At 38.9% G+C, this 22781-nt stretch overlaps 1 long non-coding RNA gene across 1 annotated transcript; it reads left to right on the forward strand.

Annotated features, from left to right (window-relative positions):
- LOC148115335 (uncharacterized) lies at positions 1-21146 on the forward strand. The gene is made up of 3 exons (XR_015732425.1): positions 1-839; positions 14903-15263; positions 21038-21146. It is a non-coding gene; the product is annotated as an uncharacterized LOC148115335 (long non-coding RNA).
- Positions 21147-22781: the final 1635 nt, after the last annotated feature.

Raw genomic sequence — 22781 nt, forward strand, 5'->3', positions numbered from 1 at the left:
GCTTACTTCCTCTTTGCTGCGAAGATGCTAGTATCAGGGCCAGGTGTCCCTTCCTGCTCTGTTTGAAAGGACAAAAGGTTGCCATGCATTTATTGCATGGAGAGAGAGAGAGAGAGAGGGAGACTATGTTAGCCTTGGACAGCTTTTAACCCTTTAGCGCCTTTTATTGATTTTAAGCGGGAGTCACAGCAAACGCAAAGTTTTTTAACCCTTATGCCCAAAATGCTTTGCCTTTTTCCCTTTTTCCCAAACCTGAGTTTTGGATTTCACCTTTGATTTCCCCCCCCTCACCCACCCCCAGGAGTGTTTGAAATTATGGGATCTGAGATCCAGCAGATTCAGAGGGCCACGGGTGAGCTGATGTAAAATACAGGCAGTCCTCAACAACCGCAACTGAGCGCAGAATTTATATCGCCGAATAAGAAATTTGCTAAGCAAGTTTTGCCCAGTTTTGCAACTTTTCTCACCACGTTGAGTGGTGAGTGAATCACTGCAGTTCTTAAATTCGTAACACGGTTGTTAAAAGTGAATCTGGTTTGCCCATGGACTTTGCTTGTCAGGTCGCAAATGAGGATCATGTGACTCCGGGACACTGCAATCGTCATAAATGTGAATCAGTTGTCAAGCATCCGAATGTAAATCATGTGACCATGGGGATGCTGCAACGTTCATAACAGTGGTGGGATTCAGCCGGTTCTCTCCGAATTGCACGAACCAGTAGCGGCGACTGTGGGAGGTTCTGCCCACCTGCCTGGATGTAATGCGCGACTTCTGCGCATGCACAGAAAGCCATGCACAGAGGTGGCGCGTGTGCTCACATTTGCGAACTGGTAGGGAAGGTAAGTGAATCCCACCTCCGGCTCCTAAGTGTGAAAAATGGTCATAAGTCACTTTTTTTTAAGTGCCATTGTAACTTGGAATGGTCACTAAATGAACTGTTGTAACTATATAGGGTAAAGGGAGTAAAAGTAAAGCATTTTCTTGAATGCAGAATAATTTCTGGTGATTATATGGCACACTGGTGATATCTTAGCAAATAGTGATTGCCATTGTTGCCTTTGTTATTTTTTTTTTTTCAGACTAGGCTACAGTCCTGGAATATCTTGGTGGTTTCTCATTCAAGTTTCAATCAGATTCTAGATAAGGCTGCTTAAATTTTCTTTCATGGTCAGATAGATGTTTCCATCTGAGTGGACGGTAAAAGTTGAATCTGGATTCCACCTACAATTATTATCAGTTAGCTTGCCACATAACACTGATGTTTGGGGAAACAAATGTACATACCTCCCCAATCTGCTCACAATGCACCATTGTGCATCTTGGAGAGTTTATCCTAAGCCACAGCAAAAGGTTCCAGCGGTTTTCCATAGTAGTGATAGCAAAGAGAGGCTTTTGCAGAACTTTTAGCTCCTGTGTCAGGATCAAAATGCAAATACAAAAATAATAAGGAAATGATATATTTGCCATGGTGGCGCAGTGGTTAGAATGCAGTATTACAGGCTAACTTACTGCTCACTGCCAGCAGTTCGATCCTGATCTGACAAGGTTGCTTCAGATTTCATCTTTCCCAGGTCGGTAAAATGAGGACACAGAGTATTGGGGGCAAGATGCTGACTCTTTAAACCACTTAGGGCTATAAAGCACTATGAAGTGGTATATAAGCCTAAGTGCTATTGCTATTTAAAATCCATAAAAATACCTATTAAAATAGAGGGAAATAACAGTGAAATTAAGAGGCCCCTAAAAGAAGGACTTGCTAAAGCCACAGCTAACACAGGAAGATTTGCGGTAACAAGTTAGTTCCTTGAGTCTGGTCTCACATGAGAATGAGTCAGTGGATAGAAAAATGCCTCTGCCTCTTCAGGCCTTACTCAGATGAAAATGTGACCATGACTATAAGGTTAATAACAGAGTTGGAAGGGACCTTGGAAGTCATCAAGTCCAACCCCCTGCTCACGCAGGAGACCTGTACTAGGGATTCGAACTGCCGACCTTTCTGATTGACAAACTCAGTGTCTTAGCTACTTGAGCCACCTAGTCAGGCTTAAGAAAGCAGGTTGTTTTCCTCTTGTCTCAATTTACTTTTGAAAGTGTCCCTCTGAGATAATGTGTCTTGATTAAAAGATATAATTCTTATTTCTACAGAAGGAAACATTTAATTCCTTCAATCATATTAAATAAAAATTTCTCTTTATTGTGTATATTACAAGAATATAAAAGACTGTTCCCCAGTTCCATTTCCATGAAGGTAAAACATTTGATGCCCAGCAGGAGAATAATCAGTAACACAACTTGACAACACTATAATTAAATCATTCCAAACTTAACGAGCTAGGACCTGACTCAATCATACAACAACAATTTAATAAAAGGAATGTTTTTACCCTTTCCTGCACATTTGAAGTGCTTACTTAAGCAGACTTTTAAGGGAAAGTTGCAGAATCAAACAGATAAGGTCCTACTTTCATATCTGAAATCTTTTTAAACGCAATGTGTCTTATTTTAATTAAATCCATATATCAGATCTCATTTCTTTTTCTTTTGGGAAAAAAGCCATTCAGTGAATTACTTGTATAAAAAAGGATTAATCATTTTATTCTTTAAATGCCTAGATTTCAAAGATAGACAGTGCCTCTTTAAAATCTTATTTTTTTCTCTTTCAATAGAGCTGAAAGGAATGAGGAATAACTAATTGGGATAGAGAGAAGAGCTGAGATAGTTAGAATAGAATAACAGAGTTGGAAGGGACCTTGGAGGTCTTCTAGTCCAACCCCCTGCTTAGGCAGGAAACCCTATACCACTTCAGACAAATGGTTATCCAACATCAACTTAAAAACTTCCAGTGCTGGAACATTTACAACTTCTGGAGGCAAGTTGTCCCATTGATTAATTGTTCTGTCAGGAAATTTCTCCTTAGTTCTAAGTTGCTTCTCTCCTTGATTAGTTTCTACCAGGGGTAAAATGCTCCCGGCTCAGACTGGATCGCCTGATCGGGTAGCGATAGTGGTGGGTGGTTCAGAGAACCGGTAGCAAAAATCCCTGCCCCCCCACCATGCCCAGCTGAGCCGCGCGATCATCAGAGGCTTTTTTTTTTAACTTTTAAAAGCATTTTTTCTACAACCTCTTCGGCCAAAAAAATGCTTTTAAAAGTTAAAAAAAAAGCCTCTGATGATCATGTGGCTCAGCTGGGATCGTCAGAGGCTTTTAAAAGCATTTTTTTCTGCAACCTCTTAAGGTTGTAGAAAAAATGCTTTTAAAAGTAAAAAAAAAAAAAAGTTGGCCACGCCCACCCAGTCACATTAGCCCCCCACTAAGCCACACCCACAAAATAAGCCACCCCTACAGAACCTGTAGTAAAAAAATTTAGAACCCACCCCTGATTCTATCCCTCTGTTTATACAGCCTAGAACTGTGTTGGTTTTTTTGGCAGCAGCAGCAGCACACATTGCTGGCTCATATTTAAATGATTGTCCACTAGGACTCCAAGATCCCTCTCACAGTTACTACTGTACTTGTGCATTTTGTTTTTCTTACCTAAATGTAGAACCTTACTTTTTTCACCATTGAATTTCATTTTGTTAGATAGCGCCCAATGTTCAAGTCTGTCAAGATCCTTCAGTATCTTAAGCCTATCTTCTGGAGTGTTGGCTATTCCTGCTAGCTTGGTGTCTGTAAATTTGATGAGTTCCCCATCTATCCCCTCATCCAAATCATTGATGAAGATTTTGAGGAGTACTGGGCCTAAAACAAAGCCTTGGGGTACCCCACTGCCTACCTCCCTTCATGAAGATGCAGTTCCATTGAGGATAGTTGATAGGTTAGATCTGTGGAGTGTGAATTGGTTCCTAAATTCTTATGTAGAAAGCAATTGTGCATTATATGATGAAAGAGAAAGCATCAAGGTTATTTTGATTGTGACAAATCATAGAATATATGTCAGGAGGTGATGGGTAGGCTATTGCAGGAAAAGGCTAAAAATCTATTGCTGGTCTCCACCTCTGGCCCAGATATCCCACTGCTGGGTCAAAATGATGAATGTTGGAGATCCTAGCTCCAAGTCTAAATAGTAAACACCAGGTATGTGCAATATGACTGCATTTATCCATGGTTTGACCATGGATGAGCAAACAGAATGTGTTTAGGTGAATTCATCACCTTTATATGAAATCCCAAAGAATTCTATAAAACATGTTCTTTGTTGCACAACCCATAAATATAAACTCAACAGTTTTAATGGTTACATATATGCTTTATCTCCTGAAGGAAGTAAAATAAACTTTTACTCCTACAGACCTGTTTTACAGTTGTTGCTCTCACTAATAAATTTCCAGGTACAATTCAAAGTGTGTTGGTTTTGACCCACAGTACTGTATGAAGTCCTATATGATTTGCCACTGACTGGGGTACATAGAAGACAGTTTTGTCCAGAAACAGCCCACTCAATTCATTAGTCTGTCAGTCTCACTGTTGGCCTTCTGGAGATTATTAAAGACAGAGCTTATGGGAGTGAACGGTCACCATTGTGCCCACTGAATTACTCAGATTTGAGCTTTTATTGGTGTTTAGGCTTTTATTATGTTTAGATGCTTTTTATGATGTGAATTGCTGGGAGATGTTTTCTGAGCCCAGCAGTATGTAAACAAAATGATAGCTAGCTAGATATCGCTAGCCAGTCTACCAGCCAGCTAGAGAGGCTGACAGTATTATTTGCTGCCAGCAGTTATGGCATGGCAGCCAATGGAGGTGCTGTTAAAGAGACACTAGACAGGTTTATGAAGGATCAAGCTATCGATGGCTACTGGTATTGATGTTTACTACCTCCTTAATTATAGACAGCATTCTTTATATCCTGGTTGCTGGGAAACAACAGCAGGAGAGAAGTAGCACCCTGCAACCTACTGTGTGACATAGATGGATGGCTTGATCCAGCAGGACCTTTCCTTAAGTACTTATCTTAACATGTTTATTTGTTTTTCCATTGTGGAAGGATCTGCCCTTTTTTTTATGTTTTTAAAGCAATATCTTCCATCTGCTTCCCTTTCCTTGCACTGAGGCATTTTGCATCAGTTCCACACTTTCACCAAAACCTTCTCCCCTGCCCCCACACGGCTTTTTTTATTTTTCCTGAGGAAGCACTCCGTAAACTCAATGTGTACTAAGCTTGTTCCTAATGAATATTTTACTGCCTGGGGGTTTTGCTTTTAAAAAAAATACTGCCAGGGGTTTCCCGTCCCCTTTTCTCTTTTAGATTGGTACATTCAAAGATCCATGGGATAAAAGCACGATTTGGATTTTTTGTTGTTGTTTTGCTTTGGAAATTTTGTGATAATTGTCCCAGTTCTCTAAGCAGTAAAAATTCCCAGCCGCACTTATCTGGATTTGATGTTGTTTGGAATAATGTCACTAACCATTTATGAGACTTGGTAGTGTTTGTGACTATTACATTATTGTATTTACAGTATTAACTATATAGCCTAAACAGAGTTGGTGGTACAGTATTCACTTTCGCATACATTGCATCTTTTTTAACAGCCAGTATTCCAGATTGCTTTTAGGTTTTTCACAGCTCAGCCTAAGTCTCATTTGTGTTCTCTTTTGTGCCTATCTGCAAAAAACTTCCAGTTTGCTTCCTATTTGTGCACATTTAGCTGGTGGAGAGGAGGAACAGAGAACCATTCTATTCTTTGCTGGTTCTTGAGAGGAATGAAGATGACATCTTCATCAATGACTTGGACGAGGGGATAGATGGGGAACTCATCAAATTTGCAGATGACACCAAGCTGGCAGAAATGGCCAACACTCCAGAAGATAGGCTTAAGACACAGAAGGATCTTGACAGACTTGAACATTGGGCACTATCTAACAAAATGAAATTCAATGGCGAAAAAAGTAAGGTTCTACATTTAGGCAAGAAAAACAAAATGCACAGGTACAGTATATGTGGTACTTCATTCAATAGTAGTAACTGTGAGAGGGATCTTGGAGTCCTAGTAGACAACCATTTAAATATGAGCCAGCAGTGTGTAGCAGCTGCCAAAAAAGCCAACACAGTTCTAGGCTGCATAAACAGAGGGATAGAATCAAGATCAGGTGAAGTGTTAATACCACTTTATAATGCACTTGGAACACTGCATTCAGTTTTGATCGCCATGATGTAAAAAAGATGTTGAAACTCTAGAAAGAGTACAGAGAAGAGCAACAAAGATGGTTAGGGGACTGGAGGCTAAAACATATGAAGAATGGTTGCAGGAACTGGGTATGTCTAATTTAATGAAAAGAAGGACTCAGGGAGACATGATAGCAGTGTTTCAATATCTCAGGGGTTGCCACAAAGAAGAGGGAGTCAAGCTATTCTCCAAAGCACCTGAAGGCGGGATAAGAAGCAATGGATGGAAACTAATCAAGGAGAGAAGCAACTTAGAACTAAGGAGAAATTTCCTGGCAGTTACAACAATTAATCCATGGAACAACTTGCCTCCAGAAGTTGTGAATGCTCCAACACTGGAAGTTTTTAAGAAGATGTTGGATAACCATTTGTCTGAAGTGGTATAGGGTTTCCTACCTAAACAGGGGGTTGGACTAGAAGACCTACAAGGTCCCTTCCGACTCTGTTATTCTATTCTATTCTAAAATTTAAAAGCTATCAGCCTGTTATTATTGTAACAATGGTTAGCTACTACTGGTAAGGTAAGCTTGTCCAACCAACCTGAATAATATGTTACGCCTCTTCAATAAGTATATAGAAAGAGTCCTGCTAGATTAGTTCAACTTCAAAATCCATGTAATCCAACATTTGGTGTCACACAGTGGCTGACCAGATGCCTCTGGAAACTGTCAAGCAGGATATGAAGAAGGAATTCTCCCTCCATGGTTTCTCCCTTAAAAGCATAGAGCTATCAAGAGTGGCAGCCACTGATATTCTTCCCTGGTCTCCCTTTAAAGTCTCCCATCACAGAGCACAGAACTGGAAGAGTGTCAGATTATTCATGAACTGTCAGAGACATGATAACAAGGTCAGCCAATGAATAGGCATAGCAACTAAATCAGCCAATTGAGAGCTGAGACAGACTGGAGCCAGGGTGAGTCTTAGTCTGCAGCTTCTGAGTCTGTGCAGAGAATTGAAACTGAAACCAGTGTGCATGCTGTCTGCTCTGCTGAAATGAAACTAACTGTTCTCTCCTGCCTTGTGCTATAACTGCTACTACGCTGAAGAAGAATCTATATTGGTATTGTAAATACTTCATCTGTTATTATGTATATAAAGAAGTTAATGAATCCAGCTGAATCAGTTTATCTGTGTGTGCTTCTGGATTTGATTTTTGCCAGAAACTCTGACAAAGAGACCCCAGCATAGCCTTACTTGTTTCCTAACAATACTTTTAAGAACAAACTCCTCATCTTGTGTGGTCCTTTTGGGCTAGATGTATGATAATTTTATTAAGAGGAAGATTAAAGATCTAAGACTCAGCAATACCAAGATGACATTCATGACCGCCCTAATCAACTGTCTGGATTTAAAACAGTGCACTAATTCATAACGTGATTTGTAAAAAGTAGTTTATGGCCTTAATGCGATAAGCGAAACTTGCAACTGAGATATATTTAATAAACCAGGGCTTAAAATGTTTTTGATTTGATGCAAAGTGTGATCCCCAATCATTGAGCAGTTGAACTGGGGAGATGCCATTTTAAATTTGCTACAATACCAAGCAGCTATTTTACACTGCATATCTTGAGTCATGATGCTTCCTAGCGACTCACCAGACAATGGGATATGAAGTGTCCACTATTCCTAGATTATCCTTTTCCAGGGGCACCTTGTATACCAAAGAGTAGTATTTCCTGTATACTTGGATTTCCTGTAATCCAAGAGGCAGGAAAGGCAAAGCTTCTCCAATCAGGAAAAATATAGCTGCTCTCAAGATAGTTTTAGTCTGCTGCTTTTTGTCCTCCACAGATATACTTTTCCCTGTCTGGCTGGTTTTTGGAAGGAGTCTGTTATAATTCTCTTCCAATAGTACCCATGGGATTAATATTATCCATAATATTATCCATAAAGTTATCCATAATAACTTTATGGATTTTTATACTCCCTATGCAGGAATTCATGAGTGTAATTATCTGAAAGAAAGATAATTCTGAATATAAAGCCCCTTTCCAATTTCCCCATTTCAAAGGTAAATTGAAAATTGAGGGGAGTAATTAAATATTTTTTCAGAGCAGCGTACAGGTAGACCTTGACTTACAACCACAATTGAGCCCAAAATTTCTGTTGCTGAGACGTTTCTTAAGTGAGTTTTGCCCCATTGTACTGTCTTCCTTGCCTCAATGTTAAGTGAATCACTGTAGTTCTTAAATTAGTAACTTGGTTGTTAAATGAATCTGGCTTTCTGCATTGACTTTGCTTGTCAGAAGGTCGCAAAAGATGATCATATGATCCCAAAACACTGCAACTATCATAAATATGAGTCCATTGCCAAGCATCTATATTTTGATCACATGGCCATGGTCAGAAGTGTGAAAACAGTCATATGTGCCATTGTAGCTTTGAACAGTCACTAAACAAACTGTTGTAAGTTGAAGACTATTTGTAATATATGCAAGGATTCTTAGTGCTTCTCTTCTCCAAAACATGACTTAAAGGCAGGCTGTCAAAAAAAACCAAGTGAGGTTAATTCAGCAACAGTATGTTTACTCTGTCTGACCATAGTTCTTGAGGGGGAGGCATGTATTGTTTTCATAACATGGTAAATGATAGCAATAGCACTTAGACTTATATACCATTTTACAGCCCTCTCTGAGCGGTTTACAGAGTCAGCCTATTGCCCCCAACAATCTAGGTCCTCATTTTACCCACCTCGGAAGGATGAAAGGATGAGTCAACCTTGAGCCTGGTGAGATTCGATCTGCCAAATTGCAGGCAGCTGGCAGTCAGCAGACTTAGCCTGCAGTACTGCGCTCTAACCACTGCGCCACCGTGGCTCATGATCGTTAACTCTTACCTGGAATGCCATATTTTTCCAAGCAAATGCTTTGCCACTCAGCTAGTCTCTCCCTAGGAAAGAACTGATAAGTCAGAGGTACTTATTGTTACTCTAGCCAGCCTGACAATGGATTTTGAAAATTAGCTGGGCTGTGATTGAACCGGCTTTGGCTCAACACCAGCAAGACAGAATGGGTTTATATTTCCTCAGCATCCAGCAGAATTGGACACAATGCTCCAGCTACCACCTGATCAGTCAGCATAAAGTAGAGTCCCATTTGCCTTGTTTGCTGCGCTATATCTCTGCTGTAGTCACAAGTCTGTACTGGTGTTGTTTTGGCAGCTGTAATATGTAATCTGGTTTATCAGGATGCCCAGATCCTTCTCATAGTAGCAGTATTGCTCAGCAGGTACTTCAATGGTGAAGTCCATTTTTTTTTACTACTGGTTCTGTGGGCGTGGCTTGGTGGGTGTGATGTGGCTTGGTGGGGATGGCAGGGGAAGGATACTGCCATGTATCTCCATTCCCACCACACTCCAGGGAGAAGGATATTGCACAATCTCCATTCCCACCCAACTCTGGGGCCAGCCAGAGGTGGTATTTGCTGGTTCTCTGAACTACTCAAAATTTCCGCTCCAGAACCTGTCAGAACCTACTGGATTTCATCCCTGAGGTACTGTACTTGTATCTTGCACTTAATCTTTCCTACATAAATGTAGACCCATGCATTTCTCACCACTGAACTGCATATTGTCGGATGCTATTCTAAGTCTTTTGAGGCGTTAGCAACCCCTCTCCTCCAGCTTTGTGTTGTCTGCAATTTTGATGAGCATCTTCTCTAATTCTCTATGACTAAGAAGGTGTCTAAGTCATTTTAGAAAACATTGAAAGACAATGAGCCCAGGACATAACCCCTTAGACAACCCACTGCATCTCGCTCTCTTCATGTAGATTTGTATCTATTATGGACCACATATGGGATATGGTGGTTAATCGACTCTAAATCCTTTTGATACAGCGGTAGGACTATTGATCCCACATTGTTCCATTTTATCGAGAAGGAGGGTATGTTCAATGTCTTATTGAAATCAAAGTACACTATATCCAAAGCACTTCCTCGGTTTACTACCAATCTAATTTATTTGTCAGAAACACCAATAAGATTTGTCTGGAACCAACTTTTTTTTAAAACAAACCCATAATGGCTTCTAGTAATCATCTAGTTCCTAAGTGCTTGGATCTTCCCAAGTACTGATGTCAAGCCAATTGGTCTGTAATTTCCTGAGTCTACTTTCCTCACACCCCCGGGGGGGGGGGGGCGGGGTGAAATTCAGCAGGTTCTGACATGTTCTGGAGAACCAGTAGTGGAAATTTTGAGTAGTTTGGAGAATTGGCAAATACCACCTCTGGCTGGCACCAGAGTGGGGTGGGAATGGAGATTTTGTAGTATCCTTCCCTCAGGAGTGGAGAGGGAATGGGGATTTTGCAGTATCCTTCCCCTGCCACGCCCACCAAGCCATACCATGCCCACCAAGCCACGCCCATAGAACCAGTAGTAAATAAATAAAATTTCACCACTGCCCCGCCCCCAATTTTCTTTTAAAGATTGCAACAACATTAGCTCTTCTTCAATCAACTGGCACTTCCCCTGCATTCCAGGAGTTCTCAAAGGGTACAGCCAGCGATACTGGAGATCACGTTTGCCAGTTTCTTTTAACATCCTGTCCCAGAAATGTAAACTCATTCAAAGCAGCTAGGTGTTCTCTTGCCAGTTTCTTACCTTGCTTAACCTGCATTTCTCTTCTGCTTCCCATGATGATGCTTCTGACATATTCAACTATGCTTTCCTTGTGTGGAAAAAACAGGTGCAAACTAGGAATTAAGCAGTTTTACTCTTCCTGTTGTCCGTCAGCATCTTGCTATCTTTTGCAGCCAAAGGCCCGACATACCAAAAGACCCCTTATTTGTTATTTTTTGGCATTTATTTCAAGCCTCAGTTCTTAGAGTGTTGTTATGTTGTGTAACAAGGACTGTAGCTATTTACACTCTGCCCTCCATGGGGAAAAAAGTGTTATTTCAAATTTTATTTCTTTTTAACTGAATTTCTCCCATTCTTTGGTTCATGCTTTTTCTTACTGTGACCTCTATAAATATGTTTGAAAATACTATAAATACATTTATAAAGGAAAGGCCATAGATATAAATATATTTGACTTGAACGTTTACCATATATACTTCTCTATAAAACCTAGGAACCCCATCGATTTTCTCTCCATTCCTCCACTTTTTTATTAGGACACTATGTTTGTGGCCCTTTCCTTTTTTCCCTCTACTGTCATTTTTTTCTCTTTAAAAGTCAAATCTTTAAACCATAATAGGTAAAGGTAAGATAAAGGAGTCCCCAAGGATTTTACTCTGCTAGTCATTGCCGTCTATAGGGGGCGATGGTCATCTCTGTTTCAAGGCCATTGAGCCAGTGCTGTCCAAAGACATTTCCCCGGTCATGTGGCTAGCATGATGCCATGGAGTGCTTTTAAGGACCTGGGGCGAGAATGGGAGCTCACCCTGTTGTGTGGCGCTCAGGTCTCAAACCTGGGCTGCCGGTTTTCCAGATGAGAAGACCAACTTTTTAACGGTTGAGCTACTGCGCCACCCTAAGCTTAATTGAACTGTCTAATAATAGGTAAAGGTAAAGGTTCCCCTCGCACATATGTGCTAGTTGTTCCTGACTCTAGGGGGCGGTGCTTATCCCTGTTTCAAAGCCGAAGAGTCAGCACTGTCCAAAGACGTCTCTGTGGTCATGTGGCCAGCATGACTAAACGCCAAAGACATATGGAATGCTGTTACCTTCCCATCAAAGGTGGTCCCTATTTTTCGACTTGCATTTTTTACGTGCTTTCAAACTGCTAGGTTGGCAGAAGCTTGGACAAGTAATGGGAGTTCACCCCATTATGAGGCACTAGGGATTCGAACCGCTGAACTGCCGACCTCTTGATCGACAAGCTCAGTGTCTTAGCCACTGAGCCACTGCGCCACTGCATCCCATCTGTCTAATAATACTAATTTTCCAGTGCAAATGGTTTCGATATGAACCTTTGAATCCAAAGTAAGTGTGATTCACAAACAGCTAATATTTCAAATTATTTCAGATATGAATATTTTAAAAGATCTACTTTCTAGCTTACGTTAACGATATCCATTTAGAAAAGGCCCCGAGGATAGGATTTTTCTTCAAGTTCCCTAGCAAAAAGTTTCATACGCTTTGAGAGTTTTGTTTTCATGACCATTGTGTCACTCAGTCTCGGGAGGAGGAGGCAGGAGCCTTACAGCACGATCTGTTCATCCTGGGTGGCTGGTCTTGCTCCAGGTTTCCAACCAATACACCTGCTAACGGGGGTGGCTTACTAGTTTGTGCATCTGCTTTGAGGTCCCCACCAAAAGCTGAAATCATGGTGGGCCTGACTCAGCATTGCATGCTTGTGTGGGAGATAAACTCAGCTCTGCCAAGCTTCTGGGAATAGGCTTCGGTCCCAGTGAAGGCAGGAGGGAGGTGACTGTGGTAGAGAGAGGCAAATATTTACTTTCCAAATAATTTTGCCAGTCTTGAATTTTGAAACATTTTGATATGTAGATGTTATGGCTACTCCCCTTCATCTCAAAGATATATTTCAGAGGAAAATGTTTACTGAGAAAAAAATGTCACTTGATTGATAGTATGCTGACAGCCATTCTGCAATGTATTTCTTCATTTTTTGTTTGCGGCAATAAAGATGAGACAACTGACAACAAGGTTGGGATAACAGAAAGGCATGGTGTAAAAAAACAAACAAACCCTATTACTAGGTTTAGAGCTGGAGGGGGATAGAATAATACCCAAGAGTGTGACTTAATGCGATTCGTGTTGGTGTGTCAATAATTACATTGGTGTGTTGGTAAGATTCGGTTAAGCCTATCTTGCTGTTTAAAAAAAGATAAAATTCTATCTCCAATTAATGTGTCAGCTATAGATGAATTTGGCCTTGTATGACTATTTATAGATTGTTGGCAAGGTTGTATTTTTGTCTACATTTTTCTTATTACACTGATTCATATTTGTCTTGGTTTTACTAATCAAGGGTAAAAGAACAAAAGAAATACGTAAGACATAGAAACCTTTAACTGGATTTCAAATCTTACCACTCTTTCTAGATCTTATTAATTCCTTATTTCCAGCAACATGGCCCACACATGTTTTCAAACAGATTTGTACAACTGTAGCCTTAGGAGCTTTTTTTTAAAATGTAGACTTGCTGAATGCTGAAAACAACATTAACATTCTTTGTTATGATTTACTACGATTCTGCAGAATCTGTCTTGCAAATCTCCAGTTTTAGGAGATACAGTGGTATCGGTCTGCTTGTTTCTATCTATCACAGATACCAGAATTCATACCTAGAACCAATTTCCACAGAAGTGGGCAGCCTTTGGCTTTACAGAAGGTGCTGGGTTATTAGCAGTATAATTCCTTAGGACATGGATGATGGGATTTATAATCCTATATCTAGAAGACAGCTGGTTGCTCATTCTTTTCTTTAAAAAGAAAAAGAAAAAAGACAAGGCTTTTAAAGAGCTGAAGGTATAATAAATAAAGAGATCCAAACCATCAATGTGACTTGCAGCAAGGAATTTGTATTACCGAGAATTATTGTTCTACATGCACCAAATTACACGGGATAGGATAATTATAAACAAGAACGACATATCAACAGACTTCTATTTGCACAGGTTGAATCAGGGAGAGATGTGAATTTTCTAATGTTACTTTCCATAGTCTTTAATAAAGAAGTAAAATATTGGGTAAGATTTTAATGATCAAAGACAAATGTTTCTGTGTCCAAATATTGGGATTAACACCAAAAGACATTTGGAAGCTGGGCCAAGTTGGCCTAAAATTTCTCTTTTACCTAGTACAGATGGTAGCAGGCTTTCTACTCTAGTTTTGTCCAATATTATCTGGGAGCATGGCGCACAGCTTTCTGTTGTACATAATTAGCTATTCAACTTTGTTGTCTTTCTTCTCACCCATCTTGCCTGAGGTCAAGCAAATATTTTTATAACACAAGACACCCCCCTAGTGCTCAGTTAGACTTGCTGTTGCCCTGGCTGCCAAGTAGGAAGCGAGTTTGTAATCGGGAGCTAAATGGTATTACAATAATGATTTCACAACTTGATGTCCTCTAGTTATGTTGGGACTTTCCGGCTGGGGATGACGAGAGTTATCATTCAAAATAATTGGAGGGTACCAGGGTGGAGGAAGGCGATACCGAAAGTTTGCAGCAGAAAATGAACAGGTGTACAGCACTCCTTTGGGTTCATGAACTTACCAAGAGTTAGTGGTGTGCAGGTTGGCCACAGAAAGTGTAATTGTAAGTAAATAAATATGGTACCTGTGCTTTAATCTTTCAGATTAAGAGCTTCTTCGTCAGATGCATGATCTGACAGCACAGAATTCAAGGCATGCTGGCAGTGAAGTCAGAGGGGGTTAACTATTCCAATTGAAGCCCTTTGTTACAAAGCAGGTTGAAGCATTCAAGCTGGAGGCAAGGAACAGCTTTCCCAAGCCGCCCGAAAAGAATGTGACAGAACTGTCCTTGCCTATGATCTAGTGCAGAGTTATGCTTTTGTTATTATGTGGAGTACAGAGGGGGAATTTTTTTAAACAGAACCATGAGATAAGCATTTCTCCAAAGTTAATAGTGTCCACTATAAAGCCAAAGGGCACGCATCAGCAGTAATTGTGGTTTTATTGTACAATTTTCTTCCAAACAATTGCCTGTCCTCTGGTTATGCCCGTTGCTACTGATTGATTTCTAATTTGCCCATTAAGTGGAGTTAGTTATTTACTTTGTTTCTTTCATCTCTTGTCTTTTCTCTGGCAGCTCAAGATACTATACACGTGAGAAACTTTCCTACTGTGATTTCCCACAGCAACGATCCGCCAAGCTGCGGATGGACTGAGGGACATCCATTGGCTCAAAGTCACCCGGTGAACTCCGTGATGAAAGGGGGAATTTGAATCTGGGTTCCACACCAGTCCCCATTAGACTATCGTGGTGTGAGAAAATCCCCAGAAACGAATCTCTCATCTGAACTCAAACTTTCCTTTTGATTGTTTATGCTTGCCACCGACTTCACTGCTTTGCTTTCTTGGTTAAAAACCAACAGGTTGAGCTTTTCCCCTTTCCTTTTGCTGCCCTGAGGAGAACAATCTTCGCTGATTCATTTCTATGGGTGAAGTATGTTGCGATATTTTTCTGGATCAGACTCAATAAATTGTTTGAGAATTAAGAGTTCAAATATAACTCTCTTTATTTACATAAGGCATTCTATATTCACTGAATATTCACAAATAGAAGCAGGGAAACTGTGGAGGGCAGCTCCTTATATACACAATGGGTGGAGCTATAAATATAAGTAATGAGTCATGAATACATTAGGAATCAAAGAATAAGTTAACCCCTGATGTCTCTTATATACACTATTTACACATTAGAGAATAAGGCATTTACATCTAACAAATCCCCCTCTAAATGCCGATTAGTCATACAACACCAATTACATTCAGATTCTGGACAGTACAATACATGCAGTTTAGAAGTTAAATATTTGTGTTGTTTAGAAGGTAAAGGCTTTGTTAATATATCAGCTATTTGTTCCGAGGTATCACAGTGCACAGCTTTTATAAATCCGTCCTGAGACAATTGCCTTACATGTTTAAACTTTATATCTATGTGTCTGGACCTTTGTCCAATAGCATCAGATCTAGAGATTTCAATAGCTGCTTTGTTGTCCTCATTCATGACAAAGGGTAAAACAGGTTCCTTCCAAACATCTGAAATTAAGTCATTAAACCACACAAGATTATTTGCAGCTTTGGACAAACATACGTATTCTGCTTCTGTCGTTGAAGTAGCTACTAGTTCTTGTTTACCGGTATACCAATAAATTGGACAGTCATTTAAAAAGAAAATGTAACCTGATGTACTTTTTCTGCAAGATGTGTCTCCTGCCCAATCCGCATCTGCATAACATATAAGTCTTGGTTCTTTGTTACCATTAGGTTCTAATACAAGACAAAAATCTATTGTGCCTTTCAGGTACCTTAAAATTCTTTTGATAGCTTCCCAGTGATACATTGTTGGTTTGCTGACATATCTGGACAGCAAATTAAGTGGTAAGGCTATATCTGGCCTAGTCCAATTAGATATGTAAAGAAGCGAACCTATGATTGATCTATAAAATGTGTTATCCTTAAATTCAGGAGATGATTCATCAGTGTTTCTGAGAAAGTCAGTTTGCATGGGAGTATCACATGGTTTAGCATTGGTCAAATTACATTTGTTCAAAAGTTCTAAAATCTTATCCTTTTGAGTAAGCTGGAATCCTTTTTTAGTTTTGCTAATCTGTACACCGAGATATTTATTTACTTTACCCAATGATTTTAGTGAGAAGTGTTCATTTAACTTGTTTACAAAGATTTCTCTTCTTTCTTTGTGTTTACCAATATATAAAATGTCATCTACGTAAATTAACACAAATTCAATACAATCATCATTCTTTTTGACAAAAAAACAGTTATCAGCAGATGTGGTATTAAAATCCATAGTCTTGAGTACCTTTACTAAACAATCATACCATCTTTTACCGGATTGTTTCAATCCATATAAACTTTTGTTTAACAACCAAGTTTCATTTTTGTTAGTGTATTGGCTGTGAGGGGCCCTTACATATATTTCCTTATCTAATTTTGCGTGTAGGTACGCAGTCTGTATATCATATTGGAATACATCAAGGTTGAGTGCTGAGGCTACAACTAAAGCTGTTTTGACGCTCTCTGTTCTTACAGTAGGGGAATATGTGTCTGTATAATCCTCTGGATATTTTTGTGCGTAACCTTGAGCAACTAATCTAGCTTTGTATAGGGTATTACCTCCTTCCAAATTTTTAATTTTATATATCCACCTGGTGCCAATAATTGTTTTATCCTTAGGTGCAGTTGTGGGTGTAAACACATTTAATCCTTGCAAACTTTCCATTTCCTTTTTCATGGCTAGTTCCCATTTTTCCTTTTCCTCACGAGGAAGCTTTAGTACTTCTTCGTATGTATTGGGTGTTGTTGATTCACTATTCATATTCATTACGTAATCTTTATATTTATTTGGCATCTTATTCCTGTTGTTTCTAATGATTCTTTCAGGCTTGCTATTGTTGTCATGCATATATCTTGCCTCCTTTTTTGTTAGTGTATCAGTCTTTATTTTGTGTTGGCTATTTGTCCAGGTCTTTGTTTTGTTTTCATGTTTGTTGGTATTTTGTTTATCTACAGTTCCTTCCTTATGGTATTTTGTTTCTATGTGTTTATTTGGGAATATTTCATTAAGATGTAATTTAGACCAGTTGGCCTGTTCATGGAACACGGCTGTTCTGGAAACTATAAACTTATTATTGCTATCAATGAATCTATATCCTTTTGTACCAGTTTCATATCCCATGAATCTAAGTCTTCTAGATACATTTTCTCCCTTTCTTCTCAATTGTTTAGGTATGTGTACGTCTGCTGTGACTCCAAAAATGTGCATATGTGCCAATTTTGGTTTTCTATTATACATCACTTCGTATGGTGTCTTATTTATAATGCTGGACCAGGTCCTATTTTGTGTGTAATTTGAATAGTGTAAGGCTTCAGACCAAAATTGTTTGCTTAAGCCAGCATCCTCTAATGTACATCTAATCATGGTTTGTAATGTGGAATTTTTTCTTTCTGCAATTCCGTTTTGGAACGCAGAAAATGGACTGGACGTGTAATGTAGCATTCCTCTATCTTTTAACCATTGAGAGAATTCTTTAGACATGAATTCACATCCTCTATCTGTCATAATTTGTTTTATTCTAATATTATGTTGTGTCTCTATGCGTTTATAAAATTCCTTAAATTTTTGAAAAGTCTCATCTTTATGTTTCAATGTGTAAACAAAACCATAACGGCTATAATCATCCACTATTGTTAGAAAATAACGTTTTCTATATGTGATTGATGGAGTAAGTGGTCCTACTAGGTCCATGTGTACTAAGTCAAAAATTTTGTCAGTTGTTCTAGCAGATTTTTTTGGTCTGGGACTAGTTTTCAGTTTTGTAGATTTACATACTGAGCATTCCAAATAGTTTTCACAATTTTTTATTTTTACACCTTCTGCGTGTTCAGTCATTTTCTGTACTACAGGAAAACTGGCATGTCCTAACTTCCTGTGTAAGATGTGAGCACACTCATCATGGATTGGTTTACCTATCTTTGGTTTTTTTATATTGTGTGCATCAGTATGATTATGAGATATCTTACAATCATCATTGTCACTATTGCTGACATTTTCATCATCTGTTTCTATACATTCTTCAACATTTGAATCAATATTATGTAACCATTCTTCTTTTGTTATAAGGTAAGGTAGACCCCCTTTAATCATCACAGTACCTATGTTACTTTTATTTTTCTCTAGAATTGCTTCTCCCTTCGAGAAAGTTATATTAATGTCAAAGTCCCTGCTTAGCTTTATGACACTTAATATGTTATGAGGTATTTCGGGTATTAACAATACCCCCTCTATTTTTCCTAAACCAGGCAAAATTACATTCCCTTTGCCTAATACTTGAACCTTTTCTTGGTTAGCTACCTTTATTACAAACTTATCTTCTGTAAAAGAAGATAATATATTTTTATTATTAGTGGTATGATTTGTAGCTCCGGAATCGATAAGCCAATTATTGTTTTCACTTTGCTGGAGTTTTGTATTGTCATGTTTATTTAGTCCATTCAGTGAACCAGATTTTCTATCTCTTGAATTTTCTCTGCCCCCTCTATTTTCTCTATGATTTGGTGGGCTTCTATATCTGTGTCTATCTATAGAAGGCTGTCTATAATTGTGTCTGTTCATGTATTCTGGTCTGTGCTTTTCTTTTGAAAATCTGGGACAATCTCTTCTATTGTGTTCCTTGGACCCACAATTATGGCATCTATATGATTCATTATATTTTTCTTGGAAAGCTACTTTTCTAAAGGGTCTATGCTCTGTGTGATTGCTAGAGCGATTTTTTCTTGAATTGTCCTCAGCTATCAATTTGTTGGATAGACTTTCTATGGATAAATATCCTAGGTTAATGGTGTCTAAATGTGACATAAAATTGTCCCATGATGAATCAAGTGAGTTGATAATAACACTTTTCATAGTTTGGTCTGAAATCACTTCCCCCCTTAAATGCAGTTCAGCCCTTATTTTGTTTAAATATATTAAATGCTCACTTATAGAAACCCCTGGTTTTACTCTAGATGAAAAGAAATCTTTAGACATTCTTGTTGTAGTGGCTACACTGTCGCTGTGAAACAAATTAAACATACATTGAATAATTTCTGAAACAGTCAGATTTGGTTTGATGCTATAATACATTGCAGGAGATATACTAGCTATTATTAGAAAAAAGGCTCTATGGTGCAAACTATCTATTTTTAAAGTCCAAGGTCTTCTTGGAGGATTAGTGATAAAAAATAGCAAGTTCTCTTTCATGAAAATAACCTGAAGCTGTTGATACCATTCTTGTAGATTGATACCATCAACCCTTAACTTTGGGAAGTCACTGGGCAAATTTCCTATACTATTTTGACCGTTACTTACAACTTGAGGCAGTTCGTGGTCTTGCAAATGTAGAAAGTTGCAGAATGGTGTAGGGATGTCAGCAACGAGTCTGTGTGGTTCTCTCATAAGTTCAAATCTTCCCGGGTTGTCTTCGTGCCTTCGCGCATGCGCACTGTTCATTCTTCCTTTGACTTCGTCGTGGAAGGTTCTCTCCACTGCCGCCTGCTCGCTCGGTTCTTCTTCGGATGAGTCGATCCCTGGCTCGGTCTTTGGGGTCCTGGTGATGGCGACTGTTCTTTTCTTTCTCTTTTGAGCGATGTCGCTTGCTTCTGTTTTTGGTGTAGGGATGAATCGGCAAGGCTCTCTGGGCTCGGGTGTCTCTGTTCTTGAATTCGGGATGAAGGCAGGCAGGTCCTGAGGCATTAGTTTGCTTGCTTGCTTCTTTGGCGATTCTTTAGAGATTTTTAGTTTTGGCCCAAATACAGTATAGAGTGTTTTTATCGCTGATTCTATTTGTTTCTCTGTTGGTGTTTCTCCAGATGTATAGAGTCTTTCTTTTTCGTTTTTAGTATCGAGTATGTTTTTTCGCGCCAGACATTTTGAATCTAGCTTTCTGATTGGCTCTGCTTTGTTCATCTTGGGAGTCAGTTGAAACCAAGATGGCTGCCATTCAAAATTTCGTGCGGGATCGCTGCTCTCCCTCTTCGCTGCATTTTTATTTGTAAGCATATCACTTACTATTTTTGAGTCTTTTGGTTTTTTAGTAGTGATGTGCTTCTCTCTCGCTGCTCCGTTGTTTCTTAGAACATTTTGGAGTTCCGCGACAAGACTTTCATCACTCTTTTGAATCTTTAAGAGTTTTAGTATTTCTGACCTGAGTTCGTTGTTTTCTATTTCGTCTTCTTCTTGTTCATCATCTTCATTTATTATTTCCTCATCTTCTGTGGTATATTCTTCAGGTTCTCTTGAAATTGCATTTGTGGATTCATCTATTATTTCTTGATCTTCTTCCATCTCTTTGCTGTATGCCCTGGTGTTGGGTCTATCTCTTTTAGACATGTTTAAGTCCTTATTGAGTCAATTAAACCATCCTCTGCTACCAGATTGTTGCGATATTTTTCTGGATCAGACTCAATAAATTGTTTGAGAATTAAGAGTTCAAATATAACTCTCTTTATTTACATAAGGCATTCTATATTCACTGAATATTCACAAATAGAAGCAGGGAAACTGTGGAGGGCAGCTCCTTATATACACAATGGGTGGAGCTATAAATATAAGTAATGAGTCATGAATACATTAGGAATCAAAGAATAAGTTAACCCCTGATGTCTCTTATATACACTATTTACACATTAGAGAATAAGGCATTTACATCTAACAAAGTAGTTTATAAAGGCCAAGCTACCCATTATACGATTGGAACACTCAATATTCTTTCTTTTTAAATCAATAGCTACAAGGGACTGTCAATTGTATTAAATCAGCAGCAGTATTGGGGAATGGTTCAGAGCCATTTTTCTACTAAGTATTTGCTTCTCCCACCTGGGTCCTTTTTCCTAGTAGGGGAGAAAAGTACTTCCCTATGGGTTAATGAGATTAAGAGTGTTTTCTCCCTGTGTGAAGGATTTTGTTCTGAGAAACTATAAAGGGGGGGGGGGGCTCCTTTCTTCCTTATTCAACTCTGATCCAATTGGCAAGTTGCCTCCACTTCATTTCATTAAAAAATGGGGGAAAAAAGCCAGACAATCCATTATGCACCCTCATGTAATATAAAATAATTTGATCCCAAGTGTCGACCAGACCTATTATTAATATAATATCAGACTTCAGGGCCAATACTAAAGCACAGGATGGAACTATGTCTATCCTTTTGAAACAACCATAATCATTTGTCTCTTTCAGGGAGAAGATTTCATTATCATTGTTGCTCTTTGATGTCTAGGAGAGAGTTTGACTGTTCACATAAAATCAGCCCAAATAGCAGCATCCTTTTCTTACTGATATAGAAGTTGGTGTTAAAACCTTCAGAGTCTTTTAACCAGCTCCCCCCCCCACCCCCGAATACAGTATACCAGTTATGAATGCTAATCCTTTAGTAGCTTTAGAACTTTTTTTTTTTTAATTAGATAAAAATCAAAGGGAGGAAATCTGTTGAACTGTATATGGTCACCCTTAGGCTGGTGAATTTTACTTGGCTGGACAGGTCAACAATTGTCTGTATATGTACTTTATAACCATGGAGTAACAAGTGTGGATGTTACAGCCCTGTGCTATAATAATAGCTTTGTGTCACACATCGTTTAGCACAGCCTTTCCAATTGGGTATCTATAGATTTCCCAATAGTTTAAGAACATCATTCTGGAGAAGACTGTTATACTAGTGTGAATTATCCTCTGAAGATTGGGCTCATCCCTCAATTTCGTAGGCATATATATAAGCCAGGTTGAACAGACCACTACAGATACTCTGTGACTTACAACAATTTGTTTAGTGACCATTCAAAGTTACAAAAAATGTGACCTCTGACTCTTTTTCACACTTACAACCATTGCAGCATCCCCCATGGTCACGTGATCAAAATTCAGACACTTGGCAACTGACTCATATTTATGACGGTTGCAGTGTCCCAGGATCATGTGTTCACCTTTTGTGACCTTCTGACAAGCAAAGTCAATGGGTAAGGCAGATTCACTTAACAACCATGTGGCTAATTTAACAACTGCAGTGATTCACTTAACAATTGTGGCAAGAAAGGTCTTAAAACAGGGCAAAACCCATTTAATAAAGTTGTTAAAAGTTGTTGGAAAAGTTTGAGAGGAACAAAGGACCAGTTTTTGATTGATGAACTGGTTTTTAAAAATTTGAAAAAAAGAATAAATTTGTTTATGGCTTGGATAGATTATAAAAAGGCATTCACTTCTGTTTCACATAGTTGGATTGAGAAATGTCTCAAAATTTATGGAATCATCAGAGACATTTGGCAATATATGAATACTTCAATGAAATTTTAGCAAAGAAAGCTGATGGCTAATGGGGAAAAGTTAGAAGTTGAAATCAAACATGGAATTTTCCAAGGTGACTCATTATCACTTTTACTCTTCATACTGTCAGTGGCCCACTGACAACAGT

The sequence above is a fragment of the Pantherophis guttatus genome, chromosome 2 (assembly GCF_059756535.1).
Source record: "Pantherophis guttatus breed Tessera chromosome 2, ASM5975653v1, whole genome shotgun sequence".
Taxonomy (NCBI): Eukaryota; Metazoa; Chordata; class Lepidosauria; order Squamata; family Colubridae; genus Pantherophis; species Pantherophis guttatus.